Source organism: Symphalangus syndactylus, chromosome 9, assembly GCF_028878055.3.
Source record: "Symphalangus syndactylus isolate Jambi chromosome 9, NHGRI_mSymSyn1-v2.1_pri, whole genome shotgun sequence".
NCBI classification, from domain to species: domain Eukaryota; kingdom Metazoa; phylum Chordata; class Mammalia; order Primates; family Hylobatidae; genus Symphalangus; species Symphalangus syndactylus.
The window spans coordinates 95,748,230-95,763,070 of NC_072431.2; the positions used below are offsets into that span (position 1 = coordinate 95,748,230).

At 39.1% G+C, this 14,841-nt stretch overlaps 1 protein-coding gene across 5 annotated transcripts in view; it reads right to left on the reverse strand.

Moving 5' to 3' along the window:
- Positions 1–14,841, reverse strand: part of NPSR1 (neuropeptide S receptor 1) — a 212,282-nt gene that overhangs the window by 185,387 nt on the left and 12,054 nt on the right. The gene's annotated exons all lie outside the window — the stretch shown is intronic.

Below are 14,841 nucleotides of genomic sequence, written 5' to 3' on the forward strand. Positions count from 1 at the left end.
ACAGAGAAAAGTAAAACCAGTGTACCAGTGAGAACCGGGGTTCTTTACAGAATGCATGGCCCAGGCTTTGGTGCTGGATTTCTTCCTCCTAGCCCCATATCCCTACCTTTGGAAGCTCTACTCTCAAGAAAACGATGACAAAATAGTCGTCATTTACACCAGCTGCAGAGTAAATTAATGCACCTTTTATAAATCTTTTGGAAATATACGTCAAGAGACAAAAGGTTTGTATTCTTTGGTCAAGTAATTGTAACACTATGTGAAACATAGGTCAAGATGTGAAAAAGAACACCCCTGTCACAAAGATATCCATATTTATTATAAAAGGAAATTAGAAATTGTTTAAAGATAATAGGGTAGCTAAGTAAATAAAGCACTTCAATTCAGTGAACTATTACAGCATAGCTATTAACAATGACAACCATGAAGACTATATAGCAATATTAAAAGTACCTATAATATAATGGTAAGTGGCAAAACATGATAAAATCATATACTGGGTATGATTACAACTCTAAAATTATATACATAGCAAAAAGGCTGAAATACAGTAAAATGTTAAAAGCAGTCATATTAGGGTATTGTAATTATGGGTTATCTTTTGTTCATTTGACAGAATTTTATAAGACAGTAATATTAAAGTTCTACTGAAGAATGTTTCTGTGGTTTGAATGTGTCTTCCAAGGTTTATATGTTGAAATTTAATCCCCAAAGCAATGGAGTTAAGGTAGAACCTTTAAGAAGTGACTAGGTCATGAAGGCTCTGCCCTCATGAATGGATTAATGTTGTTATTGTGGGAGTGGGTTAGTTACTGCAGGAGTGGGTTACTGATAATGGAATGAGTTCAGTTCCCTTCCCTTTTCCCTCTCTCACCCTCTCACTTTCTGTCATGGAATGATGCAGCAAGAAAGCCCTCACCAGATACCAGCACCTTCCCAGACCCTGGCACTGTAGAAATAAATTACTTTTCTTTATAAATTACTCAGTCTTTGGTTCTGTCATAGCAGCATAAAACAGATTAAGATAAATGATTAATTAGTAAAAAAGAAAAAAGCAGGAATGCTATTAATCTAACAGTCCTTCTAAGAAATTTTCTTGTTTTTTTGAGACAGAGTCTCGCTCTGTCGCCCAGGCTGGAGTGCAGTGGCATGATCTCAGCTCACTGCAAGCTCTGCCTCCCAGGTTCATGCCATTCTCCTGCCTCAGCCTCCCAAGTAGCTGGGACTACAGGCACCCGCCACCATGCCCAGCTAATTTTTTTTTGTATTTTTTAGTAGAGACGGGATTTCACCATGTTAGCCAGGATGGTCTTGATCTCCTGACCTAGTAATCCACCTGCCTCAGCCTCCCAAAGTGCTGGGATTATAGGTGTGAGCCACCACACCTGGCTTCTAAGAAATTTTTTATGAGCATCTTCATGAGTCTTACACTTTATCAATCTGACATTTAGGCTCTCCATCCTGGATTTACAGATCAGTTTCTGAGATCCTAGGTGGAGGTCAGGGCCTTGGAACTGCAGAATTGTGGAAATGAGGATAGGCATTGTGGTGATGTTGGGGGAGGATGGGGGCTGCACAACTAGAGCGGGAGGATGACAGGGTTGGAGAGCTCTGCAGATAAATCATGTCCAGCATACATATGTCACTTCCCACTTGGAAGGCAGCATCTTTGCTCAGCTTCAAGCTACACACTTTTTCTCTGGCTCTTTGATGACTAGAGGGGTCATATCCTGCATAACTCATTTCTCTAGCAGTCTTGAAATGGGTAATAAAGCATCAACAATAAAAACTAATTGTTATGCAAAGGACTGTATTGAGTGGAGGGAGTGAATTTTTCTAAGAGAATTCTCCCCTTTGACATAGATGGACAACGGTACTGTCAGTAGCAGTTACAGCAAGAGAGGCCTTTGATGTCGTAGACTGACACTTCCCATTCAGGTGGTGTGCCAGCAGTGGGACATAAACAAGTGATTTGAATTTGGAGGACCTCTCTTTTAAAAAACACTGGAACAACTTGCAGACTAACCTAAGCAGTCAGGTGGCTTGGAAGTCTCCATCAGAAGGTCTCACTGACACCATGGTGCTGACAGATGAAACAGTTGAGGGACAGGATTGGGGATAGTGTGTCTATGTTCCTCAAATTGTTCTAATATAATATTCTATCAGGGAGGATGATGGTGCCCTGGGGGTGTCTAGGTTCCGGAAAGAGCCCATCAAGCATGTGGCCTGGCAGGTAAGGTATGACAGAAGGCCATCAAATACTTTTGGTCTCTGGAATGAGCTTTGGTATGAATGGCCCAGGGTAGTGCTGTGACACAGGTTTTGGGCCAGCCCTCCTGTGCCAAGCTCTTCAGTAGTTCTCTTTCTTCCCTATTCCTTGTTAACATTCTGAGTCTTCTAGGGAAGCACCCCAATTTTCCAGAAGCTTTTCCACCTGTGTAGCATGAGCTTGGCTATGAGCAGCTGCACATGGCAGAGGCCTTTGGAAAGTGCTTCTCAAAGTATGGTCCATGGCTAGGGTAATTATTTAACCTGCTTTGCCTAGGACAGTCCTAGTTGTCAACTGCTGTCCCAAGATAATTATTTAAATTGCCCTTTCTCTCTCAAAAAGTGTCTTTGGTTGGATAGTCAATTATGTAATCACCCTATCCATGGGTCCCAGTGAGTGGGCTCCAAATATCATAGCCCAGTCTATATCAATCCCTAAAGATGAACTATTCTCTCTCTCTCTCTCTCAGCTTTGAAAGATTTAGGGGATTTAGAGGTTTGGGTTAGTTCATGACGTGATGTGGGGTCCCTGGAGACCTTTCCAGAACTGTGCTCATTGAATATGGCACTTCAACGCTAGAGTTGAAGGAGTTCACAGCTCTAGTGGGTCACCTATATCTACTTCCGCAACCCCATGCTGGAGGCTGGGATGGCCTCACCTTTCTGGCTAAGGCCACCCTACATGTCTTTGGCACGGCTAGGAGGCTGAGGAAGTGTTTCAGCACACTGTCCGGCTGGAAAAGAGGTGCTATCTCTTCCGCTGCTTCTGTTCATCCACGTGGGAGAAGAAACTGAATCCACAAGGCCCTGCATGCCTCTGCTTACCTTGTAGTTGCTTGATGTTGCAACGTGTTCATGGATGTGGAGTGAAGGGTGTCCTGAGGTCAAAGTTAACAGCAGTTGACTAGAGCTAAAACTGTCAAAGGGGCAAAGTTCCATCCTCACCCCAGTGCCCAAAATGACAGGAAAATACAGCTGCGCATCAATCTTCTATGATCCCTGCCAGCTGGAACCATCCTCCAGGAATGGGTAACCAAAAAGAATGTTGGCATTTCCCATCCTAGTAAAGGGAAGATTGAGACTCAACTCTCCCTCAGGTTGGGACTTGGTCTGGGGATGGAGGCAGGGCAGAACTTGAGCCTACAGAATGAAGAGCTGAAAGGGTCCCAAAGGATTGTGTCAAGAAGTGGAAGAAATCAAGAGTTTAGGACTATGCAGACGATCTGCCTGACACAAAATATACAACATAAAAAGTGCACAATATATATACATACACATTACTTAGTAATCATAGAGTAAAAGCCCATGTAATTATTACCAACATCATTTAAAAAAAAAACCTTTATCAACACCAGAAAGCCCTTCATGTGCCCCATGTAAAACTCTATTCTGTCTCTTCTAGAAATTACCTCTAACCTGATTTCTACTTATTTAATATTTACTGTTACCACTTATATATGCATCCATAAAGAGTGCTGCCTGTTTTCCAGCTTTATAGAGTAGTTTTATGCCATGTGTTTCTTTTGTCTTGACTCTTTGGTTTATAATTGCAAGATTCGTTCTTGTGATTGCAAAAAGCTGCAGGTTTTTCATTTTTATTCCTATATAGTACTCCATGGCGTGACTATGCTGCGATTTATTGATCCCATGTATTTAATAGACAATTGGATGGTTTCCAGTTTGAAGCTATCAGAAACAATGCTATAGGGTACTGTACTTTTTTTCTCTAGTACATATTCTAGGTATGGAAATGCTGGGACATGGGAGAAACAAATCTTAAACTTGACTAGGTTATGCCATGATGCTCTCTTTAGTGGTTCTGGGTAGCTTTACAGTTTTCTTCACACTTTTTATTCCTAGGTATTTTATATTTTAAAATTTCTATTTTAAATGACATATTTCATTTACACCATTGTATTTCTCTAACTGGGTAATGTTGGTTTATATAAAAATAACTTACTTTCATATATTTACTTTGAAGCCAGCCAAGATATAAATTGTTTCACTAATCTTAATTGTCATTTCATTAATTCTTTTGTATTTTTAGTGGAGACTATCATATCAATGGCAAATGATAATTTTCTTTCCAACTCTCAAAGATTATTTATATTTCCCATTTTATTTCATTGGTTAGAAGTTTCAGAACAAAGATCAGATTATCATATGCTAGAAGGCATTCTTGTTATGTGTAAAATCAATAAGGTTTTCTCTGGTGGTTTATTTCTTATGGTCATATCATGTGAGCTTTGTAAATTCTTTACATAACATTTCTGCAATTATTTTTATAATGTTGATGAATTATCTACATAAGATCAATTTTTGATATTTTTTGTCTCATTTGTGATCAATTTTAACATTTTGTATTTAGTATTAGGATTAGTTTATTTCTAACTAGTAGTAGCATCATTTCAGTATATACTTATAAATAAAACTTTTGAATATTATTATTTAAATGATCTCTATACTAATTTTAAAGTTTACCTTTTATTCCTAATAATTTTTGTTTACACATTTTAATGAAATATTTTTATTTGGCTTGTGATTTTATGTATATTTCATCTTCAATTACATAACTTACAGTAAGTCCTCACTTATCATCATCAATAGGTTCTTGGAAACCGTGAGTTTAAAGTGAAATGAACTAGCAGGTCCTGAATAATATCATTTCCTTCAACATTATGCCATCGATAAGAAAAAGAAAAATCACTGGTTTTATTATATGTGGTTTTGCTTAAAGTCACAGTTCCCGAGAACTTATCAAAACACTCAGATGATAAGGGAGGGCTTACTGTTCTTTTCTTACATAACTCTTTTTGCCTTGAACTATTTCCTAATATTAATTTTGCCATACTTGATTGAATCATATTTCTATTTTAATGGTATATCTTTATCTATATATTTCTATGTTGTTTCATTTGCTACCAAGTATTTCTCCTGTAAGTAGAATATAATTTTTGTTTTTGACTTAAACTGAGAGTCTATTTTTAATAATGACACTGATTCATTGTAATTTATTGTGTAACTGATATGGAAGATCTTACAAGGTTTTTAAAGTTTGTTTTTGTATTTTAAAAATATTTTCTTTGTCATTTGTGTTTTTATTTTAATTTGTTCACTAGTAATTTGAAACAGTTATTCTCTTTTATCGCATGTTAACTTTTAAAAAATTTAAGACATTGAATGCTTAATTTTTAAGTAACCATTAAAAATCATTCAAATTTGACCTCACACTGAGAAATAAAATTAATTAAGAGGCTTTAAAACTATTTTATTTCCCCAACCCCAGGTTCTGTTAAAATAATCTGTGATTTTAAAATTTAGATTATTAGCATATTCTAGTATAACATACTTTTCTTTTTAGGAGATCATATTCTGCTTTCCATTGTTTACAGTGAAGTTTATAAAAATTTCTTTTTTTTTCTTTTTTCTTTTCTTTTTTTTTTTTTTTTTTTTTTGAGACAGAGTCTAGTTCTGTCACCCAGGCTGGAGTGCAGTGGTGCGATCTCGGCTCACTGCAAGCTCTGCCTCCGAGGTTCACGCCATTCTCCTGCCTCAGCCTGCCGAGTAGCTGGGACTACAGGCACCCACCACCATGCCCAGCTAATTTTTTGTGTTTTTAGTAGAGACAGGGTTTCACTGTGTTAGCCAAGATGGTCTCTATCTCCTGACCTCATGATCTACCCGCCTTGGCCTCCCAAAGTGCTGAGATTACAGGCGTGAGCCACCGCGCCCGGCCACTATGTCCCTTTTCTTAATGCAATGTCCTTTCAAGCTCTGCTGAGAATACAAATAAGAGATTTTCCAAGATTTACTCCTGTTTCTTTTAGGGAATCTGTTTCATAAAGAGAAGCATGTTGATGCCTTAAAGCAATTTCTTCTTTAAAAATTGCAATTAGCTGGTCATGGTGGTGCGTGCCTGTAGTCCCAGCTAGTTGGGAGGCTGAGCCAGGAGAATCGCTTGAACCCGGAAGGCAGAGGCTGCAGTGAGCTGAGATGGTGCCACTGCACTCCAGCCTGGAGACAGAGTGAGATTCTGTCAAAAAAAAAAAAAAAAAAAAGAAATAATTGCAAAGCCTTGTATCATATCCAGCATTTTTTCTCAGCCTGGTTGGTGCTGGGGGATGGTTTATTTCTACACTTGTGCAGTACTGTATTGGTCTCTGTTGAACTTTCATTCTTGGATGAAGAAGGAAGAGAAAAGTTAAAGCACTTGTGATGTTTCTTTGCCAGATCAGAAATCCAGGTCTCCATGGTGGGAGAGGTGAGAACAATGTCTGGGAGCAGCCAAAGAAGGAGGCAAGGGTGGAATGGGAGGAAGATAGTAGATGCAGGACTGTTTTCCTTACTGAGGCTCTGTCTTCACTGGCACCATCCATGGCCTCGCCCAAGTTTTACTTAGCCAGCTGTCCACACTCCTTTAGCTGGGAGAAGGCACTGGCCACAATCCTCTTCTGGGAGGTCTGCAGCATTCATTGAATCTCCCACAGAAATTTGCTCACTGGAGGTGGCCCCAGCCTCAGTGGATGGACTCTGAGTAGTGGAATCCCCTAGGGCTGGTCTATTCTCTGCTGAACCCCCAGGAAGGCCTTCACTTCCTGTCAGAGAGCGGAGGAGTCTGTCGGCCCCTCCCTCAGAACGTCTTACCTACTCTACACCTTGTGGACACTCCTGCAGTTTTCCAGCAGGTGGAAGGGAATGGGGAAGTCATCGACCTTCTCTATTTTCTACTTCTGATATGGAAGGCTTTTCAACTGAAATTACATTCTGATAGCCTTTTGGATGAGAATTGGAAAGAGGAAGAGAATAAAGTAAGTGAACTCAGGGTAGTTTTGCATTGGAAGTCAACATTACATTTTCAGACTATATCTGTCTTTCATGTTCTCCTTTCCTCGTGTGAGTACAGGCAGGCCATGTTTCCAGAAAATCAATGCTGAAGTGAGTAAATGGTCTGCTTTTCACATAGAGAGTCGGCATTTATGACTCTGGCAGCAAAGTTCACATTTCCAGAAATGAAGTTTCTGTCTAATGGAAGAGCCTTCTGGTCCCCAGTGGGCAGAAAATGGCTGCTTTCTTCATCTTTGTAGAGTACAATCCGAACCAAGGGATCCAGTCTTTTCAAAGTAGTCCCGGGGCTCAGATCTGCATTGTTGGAAGTTTAGAGTGACAAGCACTGCATATCAAATCATGCTGGTTTGATACATCAGTGAATTGGAAATCATTCCCCGGGGCTGGTGAGTCAGTGATCGCTTGGACTGGGCGTTTGTTCTGGACTATGCTTTGGGATGGTAAGTCCAAGGAGCTCTGTAAACAGGTTGGGGTCTATTTTCCTTTCATTGGCTGATGTCTCTAGGGCAGGCTGAGCAAATCCTATAAATCAAATCCTCCCCACCTCCACATCTTTTGGAGTTTTCTATTGGAAGATAATCTCACCTTATTTCATAGGCTTCAGAACACTTGCAGACGTAGGAAGCCTCCCCGGGCAAATGCTTTCGGGGTCTTCCTAAGAGCCATGTTGATTTATCTGTTTATGAATTCATCTAACATCTATTAATTTCCTACTCTATGCCAGACACAGTGTAAGGTGTTGGTGCTACAAGAGAATAAAACAGGTAGAGTGTATACGTTGTACTCAGTCAAATTTAAATCCTGTTTCACTGACTAGTACAAGGGTCATTAAGTATGAAAACACTCAGCTGCTTGCTCCTTTATTCGCAGCCATATTATGCGTGCATGTCCCCCTCACCACCCACAGGCACACAGAGACACACACAAATCTCAGATAATCTGGAGAGTCATGGTAATGGGGATTGAGGAAACAATTTCAGAGGAGTGAGAATATCACAACTAGGTGAGCCTCGTGGAAGAAAAGTTGATAGGCTTTGAAAGCAACCTGACCTGGACTCAGTCTTTGCTACTTGTTGGATGTGTGATAGGTTGTAAGTGATAACCTCTCTGACCTCTTATTTGTAAAATAAGGATGAAGACAAAACCTATCTCAGGATAGTTGTGATAGGTAGATAAGATGATGAAGACAGAGATTTTTAGCTCAGTGCCTGTTACATAGTAGATATGCAATAAAAATTGGTTTATCTCCTCCCTTAGGTTTGCGGACTACATATGTACATATGAGGGGTGATAACTAACACACTACCTTTTCAGAGTGATGCTTGAATTCACCCTGTTCACCCTATTTTCGGTACCAGTCTATTGGAATTTCACTAAGCCTAAGAAGCATTCTCCCTACCCACCCCCCACCACACTGTGCTGATGGTGTCCCAACACCATCCCCAAACTATTGCAGAATATAGTTGGGCATAAAATGCCCCCTAGTGGTGATGTGAGGCAAAATTCCAGCCAGATGGTCCAATACTGAGTGGAAATAAGAAATGTATTTAAAATGTTTCAATAACTAAAGATTGGCCTGTTCTCAGCTCAATTACATGGTTGCTGGCACATGACTGATTGGCTTTTAACCTCAAGTTAGTCAAGCTACACAGTGACATCAGTTTTCTGCAGACTTGGAGAATTGCAAATTGGGATTTAGAAAGATGAATTGCAGGGTTCCTTTGATGATGGTGATGCTGCCACAGGGCTGATAGCTGGCATGTAGCTCCATAAGCCATGCTTCCAGAGCCAAAAGGATGCCCATGCTGGCAGGCACTAAGTCTGGGTCACAACTCCACCCCTGGCATCTGTCTGGCACATAGAAGGTGCTTAATAAATCTCTGTCAGATGGAAACATGGTTGATGACAAGTGCAAGGCTACTTACAAGAATCACAGAAAAGGTCATTTGAAATGGGAATTATCTCAGGAAATACAAGACATTAATTAGTTACTCTAGTTGATTCTGGATCTGTCAGGCTAGTCTGGATTTATCCAGATCCAAGGAATAATGATCTCCTTTTTCAGTTAGGTGCTGAAAACTGGAAGACAAAAAGCCTAAGTATCTTTAACAATTACAGGGTGAAAGGGAATGAAATAATTTGAGTGAATCACATTAATCCAGTACATGGCTGAGTTTGTAATGTATGTAGTAGGTGCACATAAATATTTTTGATTGATTGCCATGTGCCAAGCATCATTTAAGAAGGCTTACATATTGCTCTCTTAACCATCGCAACCTGACCAACAAGTTATCACTGTCCTCAATCTTATAGGTAAGGAAATGAAGCTCAGAGAAGTTACTTACCTGGGTTACTGGCTCATTAGGTGATGCAGCTGGGATTTGAATGTAGCTTTGCTTAACTGGAAAGACCATGCCCTGCTTACTCTAGTAGTTTTCTGCCCCAATTTTGGCTTGAAGATAGTGAAAGTTGCCTCATTTACTTTCAATTTTCAAGGGGGAGACAAATCTTCATTTTCTTTCTGAGCCAAAACTTGCCTGAAGCTGGGTTTCCGGGGCTGGGTTGGATTCATGACTGTCTCCCCTAGGACTGAGCATAAGGTCCATGCATTGGAGGAATGGAGGGACTCTATGACAACATGTGGCCTCCACACAACAGTAGTGATAAATGTCACACCAGATGCAGCCACATCAACTGTCCTGGGAGTCACAAAGCTTTCCGTGCCCCTCATGTTTTCAGGGTTTGTTTTAGGAAGGTTGTTATGTATGTGATGTTGAAGATGAATATCTCTAACACAGGAAGGAGCAAATATCTGCTATTTTCCAATATAGGAAATAAAGTATAAGAAAAAAAGGTTTCAATGATTTGGTGTCACTTCTCAGTGAGAAGACAATGAAATTCTACTGCCCTGTCACTGAGACTTCTGTGGCTTCCATCATTCACAGCACCAGGCTCTGAGGCCTACTCAAAGCCTCATTAATTTGCTTAGGTGAGTTGGCAATATCAAGGGCAAAGACTGAAAATCTCTAATTTTATTAGGGATCAGTCACAGTGTAACACAGAGACATACATGGGCACCTGATTTTAAGTGAAACAGGTAGGAGCAGATAGCAAAGTTCTGTGTTGCTGAAGCTGCTTAATTAGACTTGAAGAATGAGACACAATGTGAGGATGTGGTGACCCCTGGGCAGTAGCTGGACAGTTGGTAATCTGTCGTTCAGGAGGTCATCCAAACTTCTTCCCACATCTCACCCTACCTGCTGCTACAGAAGCAATGCCAGGTGGTCAATAACCAGTCAAGGTCAACAAGGAGGCCCGAAGGTAGGATTGGGCTAGTTCAGGAGGGCCTGCCATTTTTCTCCCCAACAGCCATCTCCTGATGATGCCCCTTTTTAAAATCTGTCTCTCCTCTACTTCCCTGCCATCAACCCCTGAGTAACCCAACTGGGAGGCTTGCTTGCAAATACAGTTGAATTATTGTCATCACGACCTCCTGTTGGCAATTACATTTTCTAAATGTTTTATCATGAACTATGGGGATTCTATCCCGGATTACCCAGGACTGTCATCAGTTATAACACTCAATTATGAAAATATGTATGACAAGATTTTTTAAATATTCACAAAAAAGAAACCTGTATAAAGCTATATATAAATTTGGTTGCTAGCTCAAGTTTTAATATCTTTGTAAGGCTTTTCATATCACTTTAACAAGGGTCTAGAACAGGGATGGAGAGAGATTGCACCCTCTGCAATGCCTCTAGACCTGTCTGGAGACTGGCAAGACAAGCTGACAAGGGCCTTCTTTCATGAAGAACAGAGAATGTGGATGGGATGGGAGGTGCAGTTGAAGCCTAGGCCTGTTGAATTGGAGAGTGGGGCTGTGGACCACGATTGTTCCAAGTAGTTGTGAACTGACAGTCAATCTGTGAACTCCCATGTAGTATAGCATAGGGAAAGGCATTTACCCTGAGGAGAGAGCCTTGGCTTACATGTTGGTGTAGAAATGACACTAAGGCAGAGGTGGGAAACTCTCCTGAAAATCATGGAGCTGGAGACATGATTATACTGGTTTGTAATCTGTACAATCAGATTCCGTAAACATTTCTGAGAATCTAGTATCAAAGTTCAACATACTTTGGGGATATAAGGGAGGCTAAGACAAGGAGCTTCTAGTCTGATGGTGGAGGCAGGTATGTCAACCAGAATTTCCAATGTGAACTTCTATGATAAAGATGTTGTAGAAACCCAGATAAGGAACATGTAATAGAACCTGGGGAGGGACTGGTCATGGTTGGTCAACAGGTATAGCCTAGAGAGACTGTTATGCGAGCTGAGTCTGAAACAATGAGTAGAAGTAGCCAAGCTAAGAAGTAGGGTGCCTGGCAATGCGTAAGTGAAGGCAGAGAGTGAGAACTGCAGGTTAGTGAGGACAGATAGTGGCCATTCAGGGACTTTTGAAGTAGTAACAACAGAGAAAGGTTTACAATGAGAAGCTGGAGCTCGGTCCGAAAGCCAATTATTTCAATAATGGGACAAGGTCTAGGGCTTGTGTCATTGTCCTGAGTTATAAGAATGTGCTGTCAGGAGGAGAGATTCTTGTCCATCTGCAATCTTCCTCAGTTGTCTTCGCCTGAATTGCCTTTGCCTTACCTCTCAACACCATCATTACAAGTGACGGAATGTAATACTAGCACCTTCAGACTGGGACTGTACAGGAAAGCGATTCAGTAGACTCTGGATTACTGCCTGACATTGATTTCTTAGTTTAGTCTCCAGGACATGTTGAATAACTGCATTAGTCATTTCTACTCTGACCGGAAAGACATCGGTACCGTGGGCTGTAGGTCATGCTTTATTAATAATGTTAATCTCCCACATCCTAAACATTCTCATTTCGATCAGAGCTTGGCATCTGGGACTGCATTTGCGTTACTTTCGAATTCAGTTTTCTGGTTACTAGTGAATCCTTGAATTTCACCAGACACAGAAATGCCAATGTTCTGCAATCATTTTAATGTGAATCTCTTCTTGCAATTTGTTCTTGGATTGCAAGAGGACTTCCAAATTAACCATTAATAGCATGTATTGAAAGCTTTGAAACAATTAAATTCTGGGATTGCATCTGAATTCCCATAATATAGCAAACCACAGATGTTAGAAATCATTTGGAAACCCACTGGGCTTCAAGTCTATGTAGTAATTAATATTTGCTGAATAAACGAATGAAATGCCAGCTATATAAGAAGACCTGAGATTAACATTTAAATTGGTATTTAAGCTCTAGACTCTTGAAATATGGAAAACATTTGAGTAAATTAAGTCCAAATCTCTACAATGTCGTAGGAACCAAAGTAATTACTATGTAATAAAAATACCCAGAATGTACTATTCCTGATGATCCACGTAATTAAAATAATAAACCTTCAGGAATTTGTTTTCTGTTCTGGAGGTGCTAATAAAAAGGGAAAGTGCCTGACAAACTTTCTCCTGGGGGCTCACTTTGGCTTGGACCTGATATTTAAAATTCATCCGGGAGGCTCAAAATCAAGTAGCTAAAAGAAACCATGAGGAGCGAACACATGGCTGGGCAGAAGCAGATGTAAGGACCAGGGAATGGAGTTGAACATCCTGGGAGATGAGAACAGTAGGGGAGGGGGCATGAGAGAGGCTCAGCAGAAGGATTCCTGCTGCAGAATCTGGAATTGCTATCTCGCAAGCTTTGTTTTCTGTGCAGCTTAGTTGGATGGCTGGGTAGCAAAATGTAAAAGGCTAATGAGTTGGTGTGCACTCAATTCATACAGCCAGTCGTCTGCCTTTGTTTTCATTGGCTGTCTTGTTCCCTTACCTGCATTTCTGGATCTCTTAATGTGCTCTCTGGGTCATGCAAGCCTCGCTTGCTTGGGTTCATTTCTGGGCTTCTTCAGAGTAAATAGATTCTTCCTATTTACTCTCATGGAAATACAATGCACACAATTTATTTGAGAGGTGGCATGGCGTATCTTACATGGTTATTTTGTTGTTTAGAATAATAAATGTAATATGTGCTCACTCTAGAAAATACAGTAAGGTTTTACACAAAGATAAAATAAAAATCATCTGCAAAGTAACTTTCAGAGAGAATTTCTTACTTTTCCATCTTGGTATTTGTTTGTTCTATATTTTATGAGTATATATAAAACTTGAAATATATTATATTTACTGTGCTTTTAAAAACTTTTAAAACTGCACAAAGAGAAATCATTATTATATTTGCATAGTATTTCTTAATATTCCATTCTATGGTTATATCACAATTTTATTATTCCATTGTTAGAAACTTACTTTTTAATAAAACAACTTAATGCAGCCTTTGTTTCTGTTTTTGCATGTTTCTTTAGTATACTTATGGTATAATCCTGCAAATAGAATTACCAAGCAAAGTCTGAATACATTATTTAAGTTTGCTGTATATTACCAAATTGCTCTCCATAAAAATTGGGTTAAGTTGTTCTGATTTACTCTCCCACAAACAGTTTTACACAACTGTTCTGTGCTTTATATATTATTTTCCTTTCATCTTTATTTGATATATCTCATATTATGATGAATTATTGAGTTTGTATTGTTCAGACCACTAATAAACAATATTTTTTCACACATTCTTTTAATTCTGTATTTAATCTAAAATTGTTTTTATTTCCCATGCCCATTTTTCCATTAGAAATATTATTTATTTTCCCTCAAGGGCTCTTTATATATTAAGGACTTTAACTATGTTATATTTTTATATAATTAATATATATACTATTAGCTATAATATTATATATTTATTTTTATTGCAAATAATTTTCTTAGTTTGTTGTTTCCCTTTAAATTTTTGTTTTTAGGCTTGAATAATGCTTGCTTATCCTAAAATTAGTGTCATCATTATATAATTTTTCTAGCTATTTTGTAAAAATTTAGTTCCACCATTTAGCTGAGATTTACCTTACAACTTTATATAAGAACCATTACCCACTACTTTTGTTGCCAAAATATTAGTTCCTTTTTTACTAATTGTGGTAGTTTCTTTGTAACATTAAGTTCATGTATGTACCAGGACTTTATTTTCAGGGCAAACTATTTGTTATTATTGATCTATCTGTCAATTATTTTGCTAGTTCTGTAATGTTTTGCTTACTGTGGATATACATTTATTAATAACTAATAGGGAAACATCTTTCTTCCCCATAGTTGTTTGTGTTCAAATTTCTGAGCTTTTCTCACCTATTTTTTAAATAAAAAGTTCAAAGTATTTAATCAATTTAAAACAATCACATTGGAGTTTTGATTAAAATTGTTTCAAACATTATATGCTAATTTGGGAAGAATTGACATCTTCACGAAATTTAATCTTCCTATCTTGAAGCACCACATGTCCTTCCATGTATTCTGTATATTTCAGTAATGCTTCGCCTAGAGAATTAATGCTATCTTAAATTTGAATAGTGCTTTCCAGTTTATAAAACACTCTCATTTTTTCACGATCCTCTCAACAGCTGGGCAGAAGCTCCAACTTGAATATTTAGAGACTGCAGTTCTTGTCCTGACTCTACCATCTACCAGCTATGTAACCTTGGGAAGGTCACTTTACCTCTCTGGGCCTCATCTGCTGAAAGAGCTAGTTCTGTTCGGTTATCTGGTAGGTTCTTTTGGGAAAGCACATAATGTAGCAGAGTGTTTTCTGAAGTGTGTGCCAGTGGTCAT